The 21,146-nt window shown below is 50.7% G+C and overlaps 1 long non-coding RNA gene across 1 annotated transcript; it reads left to right on the top strand.

Moving 5' to 3' along the window:
• The first annotated feature begins 2,606 nt into the window (after positions 1–2,606).
• On the top strand, positions 2,607–17,906 carry LOC124093135 (uncharacterized). The gene is made up of 5 exons (XR_009226864.1): positions 2,607–4,992; positions 5,590–5,737; positions 6,070–6,402; positions 6,676–7,963; positions 13,354–17,906. It is a non-coding gene; the product is annotated as an uncharacterized LOC124093135 (long non-coding RNA).
• Positions 17,907–21,146: the final 3,240 nt, after the last annotated feature.

Raw genomic sequence — 21,146 nt, 5'->3', positions numbered from 1 at the left:
GTCTTGCTAATTTGGGGGGACAACCCATAGCCCATGGTACAGAAGGTTTCCTCCTCACCTCAAGAGGGGTGAATCTAGGGTATGTTGATGTCCCAGAGCTTCTGTGGGTCTAGCCAGGGCTGCACTTACCCTGAGACCACGTCCTTACTGTCTCTGTCCATTTTCTGTTGCTAATAATACAGTTCCCCAGACTTGGTAAGCCATAGAGAAAAGAGGGTTGTTTTTTTTCTTTTTTTTGGCTCATGGTTCTAGTCCAAGGTCAAGGGGCCTCATCTGATGATGGCCTTTTTGCTTGCAAAGTCCTGAAGTGGACAGAGCATCACATAGCAAGACCCGGGGAGTGTTTGAGAGCTAAAAGCCAAACTGGCTTTTTATAGCAGATTCACTCTTGAGATAACCCATTAACCCATGAGTCCATTAATCACACGAAGGGATTAATTCTCACCTCTTAAGGGTCCCACCTCTTAATAGCTCATAATGGGGATTAAATTTCAGCATGAGTTCTGGAAGGGGCAAGCCATATATCAATCGTAGTATTTCCTGAACCCTCTCCTTTCCCTGCTCTGCTCCGTGGCCCCTCCCTTGTCAGGACCACACCCCCTCTAGTAAGTCCTTATTGCTTCCTGACCACCTGAGGGGGGAAACAGAGCAGTCCCAGGAAGCTGACCCAAGGCTGGGATTCTGAGTTGCTGTCTGGCAGCTGGTGATGAGGAACCTATTGCTGGCAGTTCCTGGCATGAGATGGCAGAGCAGCTGCTTGGACCTCCCCCTCTGGAGACAGGGCTGAGGTGGACAGGGGTGCCGTGGCTCATGCAACATCCCTGTGTTTGAGTGCTGTTGGGGAAACCAGTTATAAAGACAGCAGGATGGGAAGGTCGTTGCTGAACACCACTGTTGCTTTGAAGGGAGAAAATGACAAGTTCAAGGTCACAGATCAGCAACTTAAAGCAACATCAGGATTCCTTGGCAGCTTTTAAGGAAGTCCTTCTTTTCTATAGCCAGGGGGCAGATGATTGAAGACTACGTGTAGGACTTGCCTGTACAAGACACAGCATTTCAGCAAAGATTGAATTCCCAGCCTTGGGAAGTGTACTGGATTAGTGGGTTTTCTGTTACCATAATGAAATACCTGAAGCATGTGAACTTTCTCTATTAGGAAAAGAGTTCCAGTGGGCTGGGGAGAGAGCTCAGTGGTAAAGTACTTGCTAGCATGCACGTGGTCCTGGGTTCAATCCCCATCACACATTAAACAACAACAACAACAACAAAAGAGTTCTGGAGGCTGAGAGTCCAAAGATCATGGTGTGGGCTCTGGTAGGCACCCCCTTGGCTGTGTCACCTCTTGGTGGAAGGCAGTGGCAGGATCATGCATGGGAGCAACTGATCACATCCCACACGGAAGCCAGTGAGCTGGGTGGGCTCAGGCTATTAGAACCCTTCTTTAAAATTACCAAGGAGCAGCCTGGGTGAAAGAGTTCCTGCCTGGCATGAATGAGGCCCTGGGTTCGATTCCCAGCATTCCCAAAGATAAATAAAATAAATAATATATAAAAATGAAAATAAATATATAATAATATATAATAAAAATAAAACCCTTAAAAATAATAATATATAATAAAAATGAAGCCCTTCTGAAGGCATGTCCCAGTGACTTAAGGACTTCCCACTAGACCCCACCTCTAAACAGTCCCACCACCTCTCTCGTCACCACTCTGGGGACCATTCAGGTGCCCCAGTGGAATGGATGGTCTCTCGCCCTGACACATGAAACTAGGGGGGGGATTAAACCATAGTCAATTAATAGTATCTCCCCCCACCCCAGAATCAGGGTCTAGATGGGGAGGGGCTAGATGAGGGAGGGTGGGATCTTTGAGACCTGAGATAGAGGTATCTGGAAAGATGCTCTTGGGGACCTTGAACCCCCAGACTCTAGCCACTGGTTTGCAGGAGTGGTCCTCTCCCCTCTGTTGAGAGAGCACCTCCCCCATCTTGCTTAAAGACTGCAAAGCTTCTAATAAGCAAGGTGCCTTTTAAGACAAGGCTTCCTCTCTTAGAATCTGTCCCTTTCTCCCCTCTTGGCTGCCAGACTCAAAGCCAGGACCCCCTCTCAGCAGGACCTGACCAGGGATGTGCTTTGTGCTAAGGGATGAGAGGAGCTGACTGTCAAAGGAGCTGCAGGGCGGGCCAGCAGGGGCTGGTGGGGACCCGGAGGCTATTCCCAGGCATGCAGCCTAAGGTTTCAGATCCAGAGAGGCTGACACAGGAGCTGCATGTGGAGAATTTATCAGGGTGGAAAGACTCAGATTTGACACCTGAAAATGCCCCAGGGAGATGGTTCTGCTACATTGCTGGAGGGTTCTTGGAAGCTTGGAAAAAGTGCCAGTGTGCTGTCTATGGAGTGGACAGGTCAGCATGGCTGGGGGAAGGTACTCAGAGACTCAGAGAAGTAGGTTAGCCAGGGTGCATCTTTGCTTGTAGGTAGGCCTCCACTCCCAGGAACTGAGGCCTTTACGCATTAGGGCTGAACCCTGGGGGACCCTTCAGCATGGTTCAGGAGCCCAGGGTGGCTGTCTTGGGTGGGCAGGGCCTGGCAGAGGGAGGATGGGGAGGGTGGGGTCCTTGAGACCCCATCCCGCTATAGAACTGAGCTCTCTTATAGCCAGGGTATACAGGTGCCATGGTCCGAATATGGCTTGTTCCCTCAAGACTCACGTTGAAATTTAATCCCCATCATGAGCTGTTAGGAAGTGCGACCCTTAAGAGGTGAGCAGAGCTCTGTCCTCACAAGTGGATTAAACCCTTCATGTGGGTTAATGGGTTATCTCAAGGGTGGATCTGCTGGGGCTGGGGATGTAGCTCAGTGGCCGAGCGCGTGGCCAGCAGAGTGAGCTCTGGGTTTGATCCCTGGTCCAGAAAAATCAGAAACAAAACAGGAGCGGGCACCACGGCACACACCTGTAATCTCTGACTGGGAGGCTGAGGCCAGCCTCAGCAACTTAGTGAGAGTCTGTCTTAGAATTAAAAAAAAGAAGCCTGGGATGCAGCTCAGGGGCAAAGCTCCTGGGTTCAATCCCCAAACTTCTCCTCCCCCTGAAAGTGGTTCTGCTTAAGCCAGTTGTTTAGGTGCCTCTTACACTCCGTCTCCCTGTCTCTCGCCATGTGATGCCCTTCGCTGCCTTGGGACTTACCAGAAGGCCATCCCCAGATGTGGCCCCTTTACCCCTGGACCATGACCCTAAGCCACAACAGATCTCTTTTCTCTGAGGCTGACTCAGCCTGCGGATCTGTGTTATCAGCAACAAAAAACAGACGGAGACAACAGGGCTCTGGAGTCGCAGAGGCCAGAGAGCAGAGTGGACATGAGCCGGGGACTGCAGGCAGGGGTCATGACATATACAGCTCCATGGCCGTGGCTGACAGGACGTGGCAGCTCCCAGGCCAAGATCACGGACAGTGGTCAGGAATGGATAAGCAGGAAGCCAAGGTCAGGTACCCGAACGGAATGGATGATCTCTCGCCTGGTTTCCAAACTGGAGCCTGACCTCAGCCTCAGCACCCACCAGCTGAACATGGGCTGGTCCCATGAGCAACCTCCGTCCTGCCTGAGAGGGACCGAGTGAGTTTCCTGGGGCGCCACACAAAGGGCCACAGGTGGGGTGGCCTAAGCAGGAATTCACTGCCTCACGGCCCTGGAGGCCAGAAGTCCAAAATTAAGGTGTCCCCAGGGTGGCTCCTGAGGACAGTGAGGAAGATCTGATCCAGGCTCCCGCGCAGCTGCTGGAAGTTGCCTGGAATCTGTGGTGACCCTTGACCCCTGGAGGCATGGCCTTGACCTCTGCCTTCATCTTCTCAGACGTTCACCCTGTGAGCTTGTCCAAATGTCCTCTTTGTATCAGGGCACAGTCGGGTTGGACTAGAGCCCACCCTGATGACCTCATTGGAGCTCTATCATCTCCAAAGACTGTAGTCCCAAAGAAGGTGACATTCACAGGTACAGGGGGGAGGGGGGGAGGCTCTCAACATCTATCAGGGACACACAATTCAACCCAGAACAGGGAGCGTCGGCTACTGGCTCTCGTCATCCACAGCAGGAAAAGGTGTGTGTGGGATCAGGTCCCCCGGAAAGTGGGCAGGTGGATTCAGGAGGGATTTATCAGGGTTACACCTGGGAAAGATAAAGGGGAGAAGGATCGGGACGGGTGGCGAAGATTCCAGGCCTGAAGCGGATCTGCCCTCTGCAAAAGGAGAGTGGGTAGGAAGGAGGGTGGGTAGGAAACGCCTCCCCGGGGCACGGCTTCGGGAGTCTTGGGCAGCCTGGCGGGTGGGGACAGAGGGCTCTAGAGCAAAGATGGTCCATCAGAGGAGTCCCACGCTGGGAAGGAAATGTGGGCCCCTCCATCCCTGCTGTGTGGGGCCACTGGGAGCTGCTCAGGAGGTCCGGCCTTGGCTCAACACTGGCCCGCCCCGGAGGCTGTCCACCCACTGCCCCTTGGCAGGCGCTCTCTCGAAGGGGGAGCTGAGTGGCAGGTCTCCAAAGCTGCCACATGGCTTCACCCAGATCTTTTGAGGCCCTTGGTTACAGAGGCCACATTGACACTGATACCCAGGCCCCGGGGCCATTCCTTACAGTGGAATGAGGATGTATGGGGACTGGGTCATCAATGGAGTCCTGGCCTAGATCTGTCCTACAATAGGACTGTTGTGTCCAGGGTCTTGCTGGCTGTCCTTCTGCCAGTTCCTGAGGACGCAGGCGGAACCAGGTGCTTGGCACTCAGTAGGACTTTGTGTCAGTTCCTCGACATGCGCGCAGTCAGAGCCGTCGTGTGAGGGAAGGCCAGTGGAAGACCCTGAGACTGTCACCTTGCCTCCATCCTCCTCCCCGCTGTCCTGACTCTGCTAAGAGGGTCAGTCAAACTCAGTGTTGATAAAGACAAGGAAACTGTGGCATTTGCTGGTGAATGGATGGAACTGGAGACTATCGTGCTAACTGAAGTAAGCCAACCCCAAACCCAAAGGCTGAGTGTTCTCTCTGATGTGTGGGTGCTGACGCCCAACAAGGCGGGGAGCAGAAGTCCACTGGATGAGACGAAGGGCATGAAGGAAGGGAGAGGGGACGGGAGTGGGAAAGACAGTAGAAGGAGTCGGACAGCACTTTCCTGGGCTCATAGATGAGTCCACCACCAGGGACACTCCACATCATGTCCACCACAGAACGGGGAGTCCTACTCTGCTTGTGTATAGTGTGTCCAAATACAGCCTGCTGTCGTGTTATCTAAAAAGAAAACCAGTGTTGAATTTCGGGAGGAGTGACAGTCTAGTGTCACCTGCAAAGACTTGGGGATGCCGGGGTCAAGGCCTTTATCCTCACTCTACTGACCTCACTGGTCTGACTCCTGTGGAAGCCATGTGGATCATGGCAGATGGCAGGGGACACCCCGAGCTCAACCAAGGAGCCCCAGGTGTGGCTTCTGGGAAGGGCCGGGCGTCCGGGCCAGAGCTGGTTAGCCTCTCTGCTGGCCCTTGGCCTGGCCACATGCAATCCCTGGCCTTCCCCCAGGGCTGGGCTGATTTTGTTGCTTTCTATCGCAGAATGATCCAAAGTACAATCCAGCCCATCTGGTCAGTCCGGTCCCGTGCACTGGCCGGCTCTGGCCGCAGCCTCGCGGTACAGACCCCTGGAGCAGGAAGGAGCAGGCACATGGGAGCTTCCGGAGACCCTGTGGCCCAGAGGTGGGAGGTAAGGGAGAGGCTCAGCAGCTGCCCGAAGGGTCCAGTGGCCTGGCACATCCGACCCTCCCCTTCAACACAAGGGTGGGTCGCACCCCTCGTCCCTTCTCCCACAAAGAGAGAGGGGTGTGACCCACCACTTCTGAGGGGCGGGCGTCTTTGGGGGAGCAGCAGCACTCTCCGCACCTGGGACCCGCTTTGGCCCACTCACTGGGCAGGACAGAAGGCCGCTCATGTGGAGCCGCAGTCATGTAAGTGACTGCTTGGGACACGTGACCGGCCAGGCCCGATGGTGTTGGAGGTTCCTGTAGCTGAAAGGTCACCATGTGGCTCTTTGGCAAGCGCCAACAGGAAAGCCACCAGGCAGAGTCCGAGGGTGCTGGAGCAAGGCCATGCCATCTGCAGCAGAGGACTCCTGACCAGCCCAGGGGACACCGAGTGGCCAAGTGGCCACAACTTCACATCATGAACCGATAAGCTACCCACCAAATCACAGGACCGGGCTCTCGTCACAAGACGGAACCAGCACATCAGGGATGGCCCCAGAGGTCAAGGGCGTGAGCCAGAGGCCTGAACAGATAAGGGCCACTGTCACGGGGAGGCCTCTCCTCAGCTTCCCCCACCGTGGGGTTTCCCTGTGACCAGCTGACAGCGTTGGTACCTCCTGTCACCTTGGTAAGCTGCCGGGAGCTGAAATCGATTTGCTGGGGCATGGTGGGGGGTCCTAAAAGCCAGTGGGCGGAGCTTTGGGTGGGACACCTGCCATCTGCTCTGTGAGAAGAGAGAACTGACCTGAGTCAGGATACACTGCGCTCGCGGCAGTGCTCAGTCCGTCGGTCGGTCCAGAAAGGGCACGATTGGGGGCTTGGGAACAAGGAGGTCTGGGAAGGGCACTGGCCCATGGGGAGGACCCAAGCCTGACATCTCTGCATCTCGTTTCAACACCAGAGAGCGTCCAGGACAGAAGAGACATCAAACAACCCGGTGGACGAGATGACCTGGGCAGCGGGTTCACGGGTGGAACAAGGGTGGCACTCACTGGGCAGAGAGGGCGGCTTCTCATGGGCCCAGGAGCTGCTTCTGCCCACTGAGGCCGACATAGTTACTGCCACCTCCGAAAGCCCGACCTGTGTGCAGCCGGGACCCTCCCTGACCTTCCCTGGTGATTCCCAGCCCCGAGTTGACCGCCAGCCCTCGCTAGTGAGTGGATCGCCCACAGCCCTTCCTTCCAGGACGGCGACCCACCAGACCCGCGGACATCTGAGAGGACATCACCTCTGGCCCGGGGATCCTGGGGCGGGAGGAATGGCTGTGGACACAGGTCCGTGGAATCCCCGATCCGACTGCAGACTTGCACTGTGGGGACAGGCCCCTCCACCTGCCGCTGTCCCTGGGGAGACACTGCTCTTGAAGCCAAGCAGTCGCATGGTGCCCTCCCCTCCGCACAGCAGAAGGGACAGAGAGATTAGTCAGCTTTCTTGCTGCTGTGGCTAAAAGACCAACCACAACCAGTGAAGGAGCGCTCACGGTTTAGGGCTCACGGTTTCAGAGGTCTCAGTGCATAGATGGCTGACTCCATTCCTCAGGGCTCAAGGTGAGGCAGGGCATGGTGGAGGGAGAGTGTGGCAGAGGGATGAGCCCCCAGGATGGTCAGGAAGCAGGGAGACTCCGCTGGCCAGATGCAAATATATACCCCCAAGCCACGCCCCATGCCCACCCTCCAGCCACACCCACCACCTCAGGCAACCCAGTTAATCTCATCAGGGGATGGATTCAGGGTTGTGTCCAGACTCTGACTGCCCAGTCACTCCTCCTCTGAACCCTCCTGCCTCGCGACTCACAGGTGAGCTTTGGGGGACACCTCACATCCAAACCATGACAGGTGCAGCTCCTCGCAGTTTCTGAGGACCATGTGGGGAAGCCTGCCTCCTGTCCCCACATCTTTAGTCTTTGGGGTGCCTCCCAAGTGGACCTGGCTTCCATTGGAACACAGGAAGAGTCCCACTGGACGTAAAGCTACGGTTGGCCACTCAGGCCATTTTTAGATGTACAGCTCAGTGGCTGAAATCATTCACACTGTTGTGCAGCCGTCACCACTGGCCCTCTCCAGAACTCTTCCACCTTCCCACACTGAGACTCTGTCTCCCTAGAACACTGTTACCAGTCACCTTCCCCCAACCTGACAACCACTGTTCTACTTTCTGCTTCTCTGGATCTGACTGCTCTCGGAACCCTGGTAAGTAGAATCGTAGGATATTGGTCCTTCTGTGACTGGCTTACTCCACATCTTCAAGGTTCACCTCGGTTGGAGCAGGTGTCAGAATTTCCTTTTTTTCAGGGCCTAATAATATTCTGCCACCTGCACATACCACATCCAGTCCTGGGCTGAATACTACAACTTCATTTATTTTAAAATTCTTTTCTGAGACACATTTATTTTTCCTTTTCAATTCTTGTAGTTACTGACAATGCAGAAAACACACCGGTGACTATACTCACGCTGTTATTTTTGTAGGGCCCGTTTCTAAAAGTGAGATGGCTGGGTCACAGGATATAAGCATTTCAATGTTTAAGACATTCCAGATTCTTCTTCTGAAAGGTTATACTGACTCCTGTTTGCAGTGAAGGGGTTTGAGTGTGGGTGCGTTTCTCTCCACACCAAGTTTCTACCTTCTAAAATTTTGCTGAGCTGGGGGTAAAATATGATAATGGCACTGTTTTAATTTGCATTTTCTCTGGCACTATCAAGGCAGAGCCCATGTCTGTGTGTCTTGGTCATGTATATTTTTTATTTTTGTGGAGTTCTTATTTTGATCTTTTGTCCATTTCCCAGGCTTGTCTTGTCTTTCTTTCTAGGATGTTCCTACATTTCCCCACCTTTTTTGATTGGTGCATTCTAGTCGCACATAATGAGGGCTCTGTGGCTGCACGTTGGAACACGCCCAGCACGCAGCACTGCAGCTTGGCCGACCCCCCCCTCCCACCTGGGTCTCTCTCCTCTGTAGACGCATCTCTCTGATGTTCATGAGATCCTTTCTTTTCCTTTCTCCTCTCAGCTTCCGCATGTGAGAGAAAACATGCCACCCTTGACCTTCAAGTTTGACTTATTTTGTTTAATGTAATGGTCTTCAGTTCCATCCATTTTCTCCGCTGTTGATGTTGATGGACTTTTATTTTATTCATTTATTTCTATTCGGTGCTGAGAATCGACCCAGGGCCTCACACAGGCTAGGCCAGCGCTCTGCCCCTGGGCCCCAGCCCCAGCATTTCTTGTCATTTGTATCCTTGATGGCTGTCATTCTGACACGAGATGAAATCTCAGGTGGTTCTGATTTGCTAATGAGGTTGAACCTTCTTTTTTGGATATGTGTTGGCCATTTGTACTTCTTCCTTTGGGAGGCGTCTCTCGTGCATTTGCTCTCCGCTCGTCTTTGAGCTCTTTATGTGTTCTAGGTATTAATCCCCTGCAGAAGAGTAGCTAGCAGGGATTCTCTCCCCTTCTGTGGCCTCTCTTCACATTCCTAATGGTTTCCTTCGCTGTGCAGAGGCTTTTTGATTCAAGGCCCTCCGTTTATTGACTCTTGGCGTTATTTCCGTGCGCTTCCCGCCCTCCCGTCACGGTCCCTGACTCTATCCAGGGTCTTTTCCTAATCTGCCATTTGCTTCCTCACCTTGTGCGTCTTCTGTTGAGCAGAGACATCGCACCTAACGCAGCAGTCGCGGTGATCCACCTGTCACTTATGACGTGCCTTTCACATCTCATTTAAGACGCTCTTTCCCACACCTATCACCAATGGTTGGGTCTCTTATATTTCCTGCTTATACACGTTTCAAAGTTTTGCTTTACATTTGGGGACGTCTGTGTATTTTTATTCTGGTGTGTTATCTTAGGTTTGGTTTTCCCAGGGACAGGTCCTGAGACAAGGATTTGGGGGCAGGAGTAGGGGAGGGAAGGAGGTCCAAGGGCGTGTTGGTGAGCAAGCGCCACCATGTGCAACTGGGACTCAGCCCGCCCAGGACCCTGGAGAGATGGTACAGAACACGCCCCACCCTGTGTCAATTGAGGGCCAGGAAGTGACAACTTCCTGGACATCCTCCTGGGGCAGGGACCCTGGCTCTTCCAGCTGTTGTTTCTGCAGGGCAAGTGCAGCCCTTGGGGCTCAGGGGTCACAGGTATGCTCAGAGGACACCTTTGTGTGCTGGGTTGGGGTGTGAAGAGGGAGGGGTCAGGCACCCTGGTGTCCACTGCACTGTGGGACCTACACTTACCGTGTTCCAGACGGACAACCAGTTGCCCCAGCACCATTTGTTTTATCCATCCATTTTTGAGTTTCTTAAATAAAATTCCTGGGTCCATATTCTGGGCGTATTACCTGCTCCTGTAATGTTCTCACATTGTTCTAATTATTACAGCCGCACAAGTCTTGGTTTCTGGTAGAGAAAATCTCTGCCCTTACTTGCTCTTCTTTGAAATTGCCCTGGCTGTTCTTAGCACTTTGTTTTTGCATTTTAGGATCTTATTGTTCCCCGAAAGGCTCCATTCGTACTATGAATTGAATTGCATTAACTTTATGGATTAATTTAGGAAGGGTCGTTACGTGTTTATGATGTTGAGCTTTTCTATTCATGAACATGCTATATATCTTTATTTTATTCATGTGTTTTGTGCTCTGCGGTAGTGTTTTGTAACTTCCTCCATAAAGGTCTTGTACATCTTATTTTCTCTTTTAATTTCAGTCCCTAATGTTTTTTTTTTTTTTTTTTTATTGCAAATGGAAGCAGTTCCTTCACAATGTTATTCTTTCTCGTTGGTTATTGTTGGGCACAGGAATATTATTGGTCATTTACAATACACATGGATCTCCAGCAACCCAGTTGGAACTTTATTACTTTTCAAAGTTCATAGACACTCTTGATTTTTCTAGGTAGACAATCATATCATCAGCAAAGAATCACAATGTGTTGGCTCTTTCTTTTCTATAATTGTGCTGTTTATTTCTTTTTCTTGTCTTACTGAATAGGCTATGACCTCTAGCACAATGTCAAACAGAGGAGTGGCTGCTAGCTTCCTCACTTTCCCTGAATTAAAATGCTAATGCTTTTTAATGTTTTAGCACTAGGCCCGCATGCTGTCAGTTTTTGATAGTTATCTTTGATGAAGCAAGAGAATTCCTTTCTATTTTTAGTTTGTGACATGGATAAGTATGGAATTTTATTACATGTTTTTCTGCATCCACAGAGGTGGAGACATTTCTCTTCTTAATGCTATCTAAATATTTTTTAACTGACTGTTTCATAACTGGGGTGATGTCAACCTGGCCATGGTGTGTATATTCTTAAAATGCACACAGAATTTGTTTGGCTTATCTCTTAGGATTTCTACATCCATGTTTAAAAGTGGGATTGTTTAATGATCTTGTTTTCTTGTGAAGTCCTTGCTCAACTGAGATATGAGCAATGCTGTCTTCCTAAAAGAAGCAAAATCTGCCTTTTTAAACATTATTTTAAGACTTCATATGCAGTTTTACCTGAGGTTTAATATTTAATATTAAAGCTGCTCATGGTCTTCTCCAACGATTTTAAACATCCCTGCTGCGTCAACAGTTACATTGTCCCTGTTCCTAATGTTTAAGCCTTCATCCTTTGCGTTGATTGAACTTTCTAGAAGTTTATTTTATTGGTCTTTTCAAGGACTCAGCTTTGGTGGCGTTAGCTGTTGGGGGCGGTAGGGAATGTGCTACGTAGAGTCCTCCTTTCTTGTGGAATTTAGAAGCGGGTGGGAGGCCTAGCCATCCTCTTCGATGCTGGTGAGGTCGACGCAGGGGCGTGGAACACGCGGGGCAGAAGCCCTGCTGGGGATGAGACCCAGGAGGGACGGACTCCAGAACCTGGTCCACTCGGTCACGCAGGGCGGCCACCTACTGCATCTCTCAGAGACGGGTTTTCATACCTCCTCTGCTCTGCGGTCAGAATCTCGGGGTGAGGAAAGGGAGAGAGAAGGCCAGGGTGGGGCTGGGGGCGGGTCCCTGCTTGCCCAGCTTCTCTGTCCAATCAGAGAGCCCAGGTCCCCTGCGGTGGGCGGTGCAGGAGAAGGGGAGGAGGCGGGCATTCCTCCCCAGTGGGAGGGACCCTCAGGAGCAAATGGACACTGATGACCTCCAACACCTAAGGTTCCTATTTTATTAGTCTTTGTTTGTTTGGGGATTTCTTTTAATTTTATTCCTTCTGCTTCCTTTGACTTTTTCTTTAACCCTTTCCCTGGCTTCCTGAGTTGGTCGCTTTAGTCATTGTTTCCAGCCGCCGCCTTCTTCTTCTTCTTCCTCTTCCTCTTTCATTTTTTGGTGCTGGGGATTGAACCCAGGGCCTTGTGCATGCGAGGCAAGCACTCTACCAGCCGAGCTACATCCCCAGCCCTCAGCCTTCATTTTCAGACACGCAGTTCTCAGTCTCTTGTCATTTATTTGTAGGCTCCTGTTTTAGTCGGCCTTTTCGCTGCTGTGAGGGAAGGGCCGACCAGCACAATTATGGAGGAGGAAGACTTCAGTTTCAGAGGGCTTAGTCCATAGAGGCCGGCTCCATTCCTGGGGCTCAGCTGAGGGGATCACCAGGGTGGGAGAGGGTGGCAGAGGGAAGCAGCTCCAGGAACCAGAGAGAGACCCCACTCCCGGGTGCAAATATATATCCAAAGCCACGCCCAATCCCCTCCAGCCACACCCCCCACCTCAGTTACCACTCAGTTAATCCCTATCTGGGGATCAGATCGCTGATGGGTCCAGACTCTCTGGACCCAGTCATTTCTCCTCTGAACCTTCTTGCACTGTCTCACACGAGGGCTTTTGGGGGACACCTCACATCCTAACCATAACGGTTCCTTTATGATCTATAGTTATCTATAGACTATAATGAGTGAGGTCAATTTTTTTTTAATTGTGGATCTATAGTTTATCTGTGTTGTGCCGAGAGATTGTGGCCCATCAAATACAGATTCTTTTGACCTTTTTAGGAGTTCCTCTGTGACCTCGCAGATGGTCAGTCTATACATATTCAGTGTGTGCTGGAAAATGCCGAGTGCTGTCTATTTGTTGGATATGCGGTTCTACATAAAGTAAATTAATCTTTGTGAATTATGCCGTTCAGGTAGATCAAAGTCCTCCTCATGGTTTTTCTATTTCTCCTTGCATATGAGTCAGGTTTTTTTTTTGTTGTTGTTGTTATTTTTTTTGGTTGTAAATGGACACAATAATTATATTTTTATTTGTTTATTTTTACGAGGTGTTGGGGATCGAACCCAGGGCCTCACACGTGCAAGGCAAGCACTCTACTACTGAGCTACGGCCCCAGCCCTATGAGTCAGTTTTTGCTTTGTGTACATTGAAGTTATTGTCAACTTCGGGACTTTGAGGATGGTTCACATTATCATTATGTTGTATATTTATTTATGCCTAAAAATGTATCCTGCCATAAATTCTCATTTCAGTATGTTTCCAGGTCAGCTCTCTCTTGGTCACCATTTTGCAGCAGGGCTTCTGGTTGCCAGGCAGGACTAGTTTTCCCAAAATTGTATTTGTGGTGAAATGCACTTGGCTAAAGTCTACATTAAACATTTTTTTTTTTTTTTTTTGGCAGCAGAGTGTGGTCCCACAACTAGATGTTAATCCATGAGATGTGACAAAAAGGCTGCTGGAAGCAAGTCAACCCAGGTTGGACAGCACCCCTTCATTTTGTCTCCTTTAATTCTTTCTGATAACTGGAATGTTGGTTGGATAGCTGGAAATTCAGCAGCCACCTTGGTACAAGAGGTTGCTTTGAGGATACTATGAGGTACTGGAATAGCACGACAGAAGAATCCTGTGCTGAATCCAGGTTCATAATGGAACTGTCTTACCTATTATTCAAACTAATTCCAACAAACATCAGGTATATCCTTATTTTTGAGACTTTTTGCCTTAGGGGTATCTGTTCACATATCTTGGATACAAATCCTTTGCTCAGGATTGGAAAAATATGCAAATTTATGAATATTCTACAAATATTTTATGAGTATCTAGCACTGTGCCAGGACACAGTAGGCAGTCTTTAAATATCGGTTGAATGATGAATGAACAAATAGGCTACAAATATTTTCTCCCATCTATTGTTTTGCGTTGTAACTGTAATTGTAACATCTTTGCTGTACTGAAGTTAAAAAAGCCTTTTAGGTGGTTAAATATGTCGGCCTTTGCCTGTTTGGCCTCTGGCTCTGGTTATGCTAGGAGCCCTGCTTGCCCCAGACTTCTAAGTTCATCTTCCTGTGTTTTATGCTACAGTTACCTACGTGCATAAGTCTCACATAGAGGCTGACTTGATGAGGACGTTTTGTGTATGCTGTGAGGTAGGCACCGAACTTTGTTTCCTTCCAAATGGGTAGCAGGTTACACCACAAGCCACGAATTGAGAGGACACCCTAAGTGAAACCAGCAGGGCCTCCAGTGTTGGTTGGGGGCAGTGAGGACCACCTCTGCGCAGACGCTGCCCGCTCAGCGCCCCCTGCAGGGCGCTGTTCACCTGGGCAGTAAGGGCTGCTCTGTGATGGGGACCATTCACAGGCCTCACAGAATCCCCACCTTCTGCGTCCACACCAAGAGAGCCACTTGCTACCGTGGTGCAGTGAGAAACGTGGGTTGGTCTTTGTCCCTGGTTCCTGGCACGGAGCTCCTGCATCCCTGGGGCGGGAGTCTTTTTTCTAACCTGGTGACGCTTGGCAGATCCCCAGATGGCTTTCAAGGTGGAGCCTGGTTGTCAGAAGACCAATCTTGATGAAGCTGGAACATTCAGTCTCACCCGCATCTGCTGGAGAGTGGGGAGGGCTTGGGTGTGTGGATCCCTGGGTGGTGGGACTGGGGGATTCTGGGGTAGTGAGCTCGCGGGAGTGCAGGGAGGGTGGTGTGCCCTGTCCCCCACACCTCGCCCTATACGTCCCTTCCATCTGGCTGCCTCTCAGTTGTCCCCTTTATTATAAACCAGGACAGGTCAGACATCCCTAATCTGAGAATCCCAATGATATGCTCCAAAATTCTAAATTTTTTAAATACCTTTATTTTATTTATTTATTTTTATGTGGTGCTGAGGATCGCCTAGTAGCATGTACTAGGCGAGTGCTCTACCACCGAGTCACAACCCCAGCCCAGAAAATTCTAAATTTTTGAGCACTGATATGACGTGGAAAATTCCACATGTGACCTCAGGTGGTGGGCTGCAGTCACAATACAGGCACTAAAAATACCGTACAAAGTCGTCATCAGGCTTTGGGTGTGAAGTGTACATAAAACATCCAGAACGTCCCTTCCCGGGATAACTCGTTAGGTACCGCTGTGCCTCACTTAACCACAGGGTTGTGTTCCGAGAAGTCGGGTGGTTTTGTCATTGCATGAACATCACAGAATAGGCTTGCACAAACTGAGAGGGCCACCAGGTCTCTCTAAGTGACACCGTGTTACAGATCCATCACTGAGGGCTACATCATTATGCAGCACATGATTGCATGTGCAAATGTTAAAAAATAATGAGGTTCTGAAACACTCCGGTCCCCAGCATTTTGTATGACGGATACCCAACCTGTCATAGCACGCAGAGCACTATCCTGGGTTCTGTGAGTCTTCTAGCAAGTTCCGGGGCCCAAAGACTGCTTCATAGAGCCAGTCGGTCAGGAGGATGCAGGGCCCGGGGCTCTGAAGTGGGGGCAATCCTGTGGGACTGGTCCCTTAGCTCATGGGACCGATACCAGCTTGGAGTTGCACTGGGTGGCTGGACACCTACCTAGCTGGTGCCGCTCGGCCATCGGGTGCAGTCGGCCTGTGAGTGGGTGGAGATCTGTTTCTGTCCTTCTCTCCCTTCCTGGCAAAGTGGACACCCGCTGTGCCCCTCTGGTCTGCCCTGTGGGAGAATGTCCTTCCCCTCTGCCCCTGGGCCTCGGTGAGAGGTCGTCCAGCTCTGTCAGCCTAAGGGTGGGCCCAGAAAATTTCTTCTTCCGTTGGCATCTGGGTAAAATGGTGCCACAGGTTTCCATTTGCCTGCCGCAGGGGTGAGGATGGGCCCTGGTCCTGCTGAGCAGGATCAGGATCTGCTTGTCAACGTGGCCCGGGGCACATGACAGGTGCGCCCACAGTGAATGGAGGGTGACACCAGACCCCTCCCTTTGCCTCCGAAGGGAGCCGGCGAACAGAGCGGGAGAAGTTCCCCGTCCTCAGGACTCAGGGTGCGCCAGCAACTTACCGGGTCCCTGCAACTCGGCTTCATTATGACACTTTCATCTGAGCAGGGACTTTAATATCGAGCATCACGCTGGCCCCGCATGGTGAAAGGTGGGCAGCTTCCAGGGACTGGCCAGGCTGGTGCCACGCCCCTCTCACCTGCTGTCCTGGGGGACGTGTGCCTGTGCTTCATGTCCCTACACCTTGTGCTCCCTGGCGGCAACTGCCAGGAAGGACATCTGCCATGGGTGACTTTGTCCTTTCAAAAGGACACATTGAAGTCTTCAGTCCCAGTACCTGTGAATGTGACCTTATTTGGAAATAGTGATTTTTTGTTATTCACAGGGGATTGGCTTCAGCCCCCGTGGACACTAAGATCCACAGATGCTCCAGTCCCTAGATCAAAAGGTGTAGTATTTGCACACACCCTAGGCACACACCCCGGGCACACACCCCAGGCACACCCTCTCGTACACTTTATCTCTAGGCGACTTACAATACCCAATATAATGTAAGTGCTACGTACGTGGTTGTTATACTGTTGTTTGGTGAATAATAATGAGAAAAAAAATCTGCGTACGTTCAGCACAGATGTAGTATTTTTTCAAACACATTTGATCTGCGGTTGAACTGGTAGATGTGGAACTCATGGACACAGGGGGCCGACTGCCGGGGCTCTGCAGGTGTAGGGCAGGTGAGACAGGATCATGGGCAGGTGGGGGGTGGGGGGGCTGGTCCAATATAACTTTGTCCTCATGAAAAGAGGACATTTGGACAGAGATGTGAAGGGATCATGTCAGGCGAAGGTGAAGGCGGGGACCTGGTTGATGACATCTACACTCCCAGAAATTCAGAGATGCCAGCGAATCACCACCAACCAGGAGAGAGGCCTGGAGCAGGCCCCACCCACCATCCTCAGAAAGAACCAACTCTGCCTTCACCTTGATTCTAACCTCTGGCCTCCAGCTGGGGAGACATCCATTTCTGTTATTTTAGCTGGATGCAGTAGGGCACGCTTGTAATCCCAGTGACTCAGGAGGCTGAGGAAGAGGATAGCAGGTTCAAAGCCAGCCTCAGCAACTTAGCAAGGCCCTAAGCACCTCAGAGAGACCCTGTCTCAAAATATAAAATAAAAAGGGCTGGGGACGTGTTGCTCAATGGTTAAGCACCTGTGGGTTCAATCCCCGGTACCAAGCAAAAAACTCGCTTATTTTAAGCCGCTCAGTCTCTGGTAGTTGCTATGGCAGCCTCAGGAAACAAATGCATCCATCTATCACTGCCATAATGCTCGGTAAGTCCTTCCCTCAGGCCTGCCACTCACGCTGTCTCCTCCCTGGCTCCTCCATCCTGTATCAATTTTTCCTTTGCATGAAGGACGACAAACCAAGGTCCACTAAGTGTGGTCTAAGCGTGGGCCAGCAGCTGCGGGGGTCTGACCTGTGCCCGTCTGGTTGGTGCAGGTGTGGACAACGCTCAGCTAAAGGCTGACAGTCAAGTGCCCAAGGCTGGGGACAGGGTCTGGATCCTCTTCTGTCCTGTGCTAAATGTGGGATCTCCGTTTTCAGGTGTGTGTAACTGAGGGTTCTGGGTGCAGTTCAGAATAGGAAGCGTAGCATTATTGATTCTCCCCTTATTCACATTAAAAATTTCTCTTAGATCATAAATGCATGTAGGCAATAGGAAAATAATATTCATTTTTTGAAAAACAGAAATGCTCTAAGGAGTCAGCTAATGCATAGCTGAGTTGGTGTTAGAGTCTATAAACAAGTCTGGATGGCGCCTGGCAAAATGCCAGAGGGAGTGGTTTGTGAAGTAACCCCAGGGAGCCATTATGTGTGGAGATTTCTTATTGGTTGACTGATGTATCTAGTTTATGCTAATTAGATAAGCTGTGTGGAATGTATAAATACCGCTCCTGTCCTGCAATAAACGGCTCCTACTCCTGCTGTATCAACGTACACAAGTTATTCGTCACCCCCCGGTTATTTTGCTGCAGCCAGCCGGACTGCGGCAAGTTGGAAGATAAATTCTGCTTTCCCTGAACTAGTAGGACCTCGAGGAATGGAGAGAGGCTGAAGTCTTCAATCCTGTCATGCTCCAGGACATGACTTCCGAACTTAGTTCCCACAGTATTTGTTGAGAGAGAGGAATGGAAGGGGAAGGGTTGGTTCCCCTCCTCCAAAATAATTTATCTTTATTATGTTTCTGTGATTTTATTAAAATTTATGCTTATTGTAAAACTATCAAACATTACAGGAAAAATATTAAGAAGAAAGTAAAAATCCTGTAAAACCTATTACCTTGGTGTTACCACCATTAATGGCTTGGAGCACATCCTTTCATGCATTTCTCTATTCATCTATTTGTCCCCAAAACACTATTTTGCATACATTGGATCGTAGTAAATACATTTTAAAAGTTTTTATACCTGTTATATAGAAAAATTCAAGAAAAACACCTGAATCCATAATGACCTGGTCATTGCTAGCATTTTGATACATTTTATTAGACCTTTTTTTCATGTATATTTTCAGACTCCTACAGATAGAGTTATGAAAGTATGTATTCTTTACATGTGGGTCTGTTGCCGAGTGCTTATTCTCCCTTACCCATCTACCATGAGCATTTGCCATGTGGATAATTGTTTCCACATCATGGTTCTGTAATGGTCAAAATTATTCTATCATAGGATTTTCCTCAACCAGTCCCCATTGGACTTTTCTCCCCCTTCCTTAAACAGTACTGGGAGCATCTTTTTCCATCACGACAGCCCACTTGCCTGTTGGTCTTCCAAAGGTGAAATTGTTGAGCCCAAGGCACTGGGCACAAGGCTTTTTTTTTTTTTTTTTTTAGGATTTTGATACAAATAGCCTCTGAGAGATCATATCCGTGTGGCTCCCCCTACCTGGAGCCTCACTGGCTTGAGGGCTTCATTTCACACCAGCAGCAGATGCTGTGGCAGGGTCTGACCCCAGCCTTCCACCAGCCCCAGCCTGTGACTTGGGCACATCTACTTTCTTCCTGAATCCTGGGGGTTGAGTGCTTGGTGACTTACAAAGGTCTGTCACGTCCATAAGGTCAACGAGCCTCAACACTGACCCTGTGTGGTCAAGAGGGAAGGGACCCGTCCCTAGGCATAGGGGAGACCTGGGGTCGTGGAAGGTCAATAGACTTGGGTCAGTGATGGAGGGTTCTGGTCACTTCTGGCGACTGCAGCAGACCCCAGCCTGGGGGCTCACTTAGCAGGCGGTCTTGTTCCCCCAGCTCTGGGGGCTGGAAGTCTCAGTCGGCAGGGGGCTTGATTTCATTAGCGGCCTCTCTCTGGCTTGCAGATGGCCGCCTTCTCACCACACACGGTCATTCTCTGGTCCCTCCGTGGTGCCTCTGTGGGTTCACAGCTCCTCCTCTTATGAGAACCCGTCAGATTGGATCAGGGCTCACTCTAATGACCTCATTGGACTTGATCACCTCTCTAATGGCCTTGTCTCCCCAAACACAGTCACATTCTGAGAAGCTGGGAGTCGGGGCTTCAACATCTGGATTTCTGGAGGGACATAATTCAGCCCCAAAATGCATTAACAGAAGAAATGAGAAAACCCACATTTCTCAAGTTCCGACCTCTCCTGAGAGCCAGGACTGGGGAACTGAATAGAAACACAGGCATCTCACACCAGGATGCCCAGAGAGTCATCAAGAATGCAGGCTGTGACTCTGTCCATGCGTTTGGGATGGGTAGAAGACGGCACTGGGTCGTCTCTCCTCAGTCCCACTGTTTGGGGAAGGTAGAGGGATTTTCCTTGGACCACTTTTTATCAGAGATTCACGTGGGGAACCTTTTGGTTCATAGGTTCCACAAACTTTCCAGAGTGATTCCAGTACCCGGGTGCTAGAAGTGCCTTTCCTACAAAGTTTTATCCATTAGCTGTGGGAGGAACCATTGGACCCCAGAGGAGGGCCCAGAGGTGTGTGGAGGTCTTGGTCTGAACTTGTATGAGCCTTGTCTACAACGTGAGGACGGCCCGGGGAGCCTCCGAGAGATGGGGAAAGTTCTTTCTGGCTGTAAACCAAAAGCATCGTGGGGCTGGGGGTGCAGCTCAGTGGTGGAGCATGTGGCCGGCGCGCACAAGGCCCCGGGTTCCACGCAAAGGGAGAGAAAAAGACATTATTAACTTTAATAATAAAAATAAAACAGGAAAGAAATAGACATCGAATCTTAATCATTGGGCTGGGCTGGGGCTCAGTGGTGGAGCGCTTGCCTTGCGAGTGTGAGGCCCTGGGTTCGATCCTCAGCACCATATAAAGAAAAATAAATAAAATAAAGGTGCCGTGTCCATCTACAACTAAAAATATTTTTTTAAAAAATCTTAATCATTGACATCTCTGAAGGAAACAGTCAATGCAGATCGAAACAGGAAAAGTGTGACTTCTACTGTGATGGTGAGAGTCAAATCCATCTTCACGTGCTCTGGGCACTAATCATGTGACGGGAAGGCTTCAGACTCGGGTCTGTGCACAGGCTGGCGGAGCTGTGTCCAGGACTCTAACGAGCTGCGCTGAGCCGCTGCCTGTGAGGCTCCCGGCGATGGCTGACATTGGCCAGCCAGATCCAGGGTTTCCTGGGGGAACCTGGGTCCACAGAGGGAGTGGGAAGCACATCCCACCTGGCTGAGCACCTCAGGTGGGCCACGTGGGGAAGGGTGAGTGGAAAAAATCCAGAGACCATTGACCACTGAGCTGGGGAAGGAGATCAAGGCGCTGGGGACGCCAAGAGGGACATTTCCCTGGAGTGGCACCAGCTTTGTGGCTGGCGAGATTTTAATTAGATCCAGAGGCTTTTGTTTAAGCCTCGGGAACTTAGATTTGTACCAGCCGATGGATTGCATTGAACTGTGGACAGCATCGTGGGACATTTGGGACTGGCCCTCAGGACAGCCAAGGCCCTGGCCACAGCGTCTCACAGTCTTGATGCAGGTGGTGATGAGCCCCCCGAGGGGCCAGGCCGCTCAGGAGAGTGGCGCCGCAGGGGTTGGCTCTGCATCTGGCCTGCTGTGCCAGGCTCTGACCCCGCAACCACGGGCACGGGCATGGGCACGGGCGTGGGTCCCCCCTGCAGAGCGGCCTCAGAGGTAGTGAGGGTGGGGTGAGCCCCTCGGGCTGGCAGGGTTGCAGAACAAGCCGCCTGGATGGCGT

This window comes from Marmota monax, unplaced genomic scaffold, assembly GCF_021218885.2.
Source record: "Marmota monax isolate L192 unplaced genomic scaffold, Marmota_monax_Labrador192_F-V1.1 WCK01_AAM20220418_F8-fsc00038, whole genome shotgun sequence".
Taxonomy (NCBI): Eukaryota; Metazoa; Chordata; class Mammalia; order Rodentia; family Sciuridae; genus Marmota; species Marmota monax.
The sequence above is the reverse complement of the archived record's forward strand: the minus strand, read 5'-3'. Positions and strand labels throughout refer to the sequence as shown.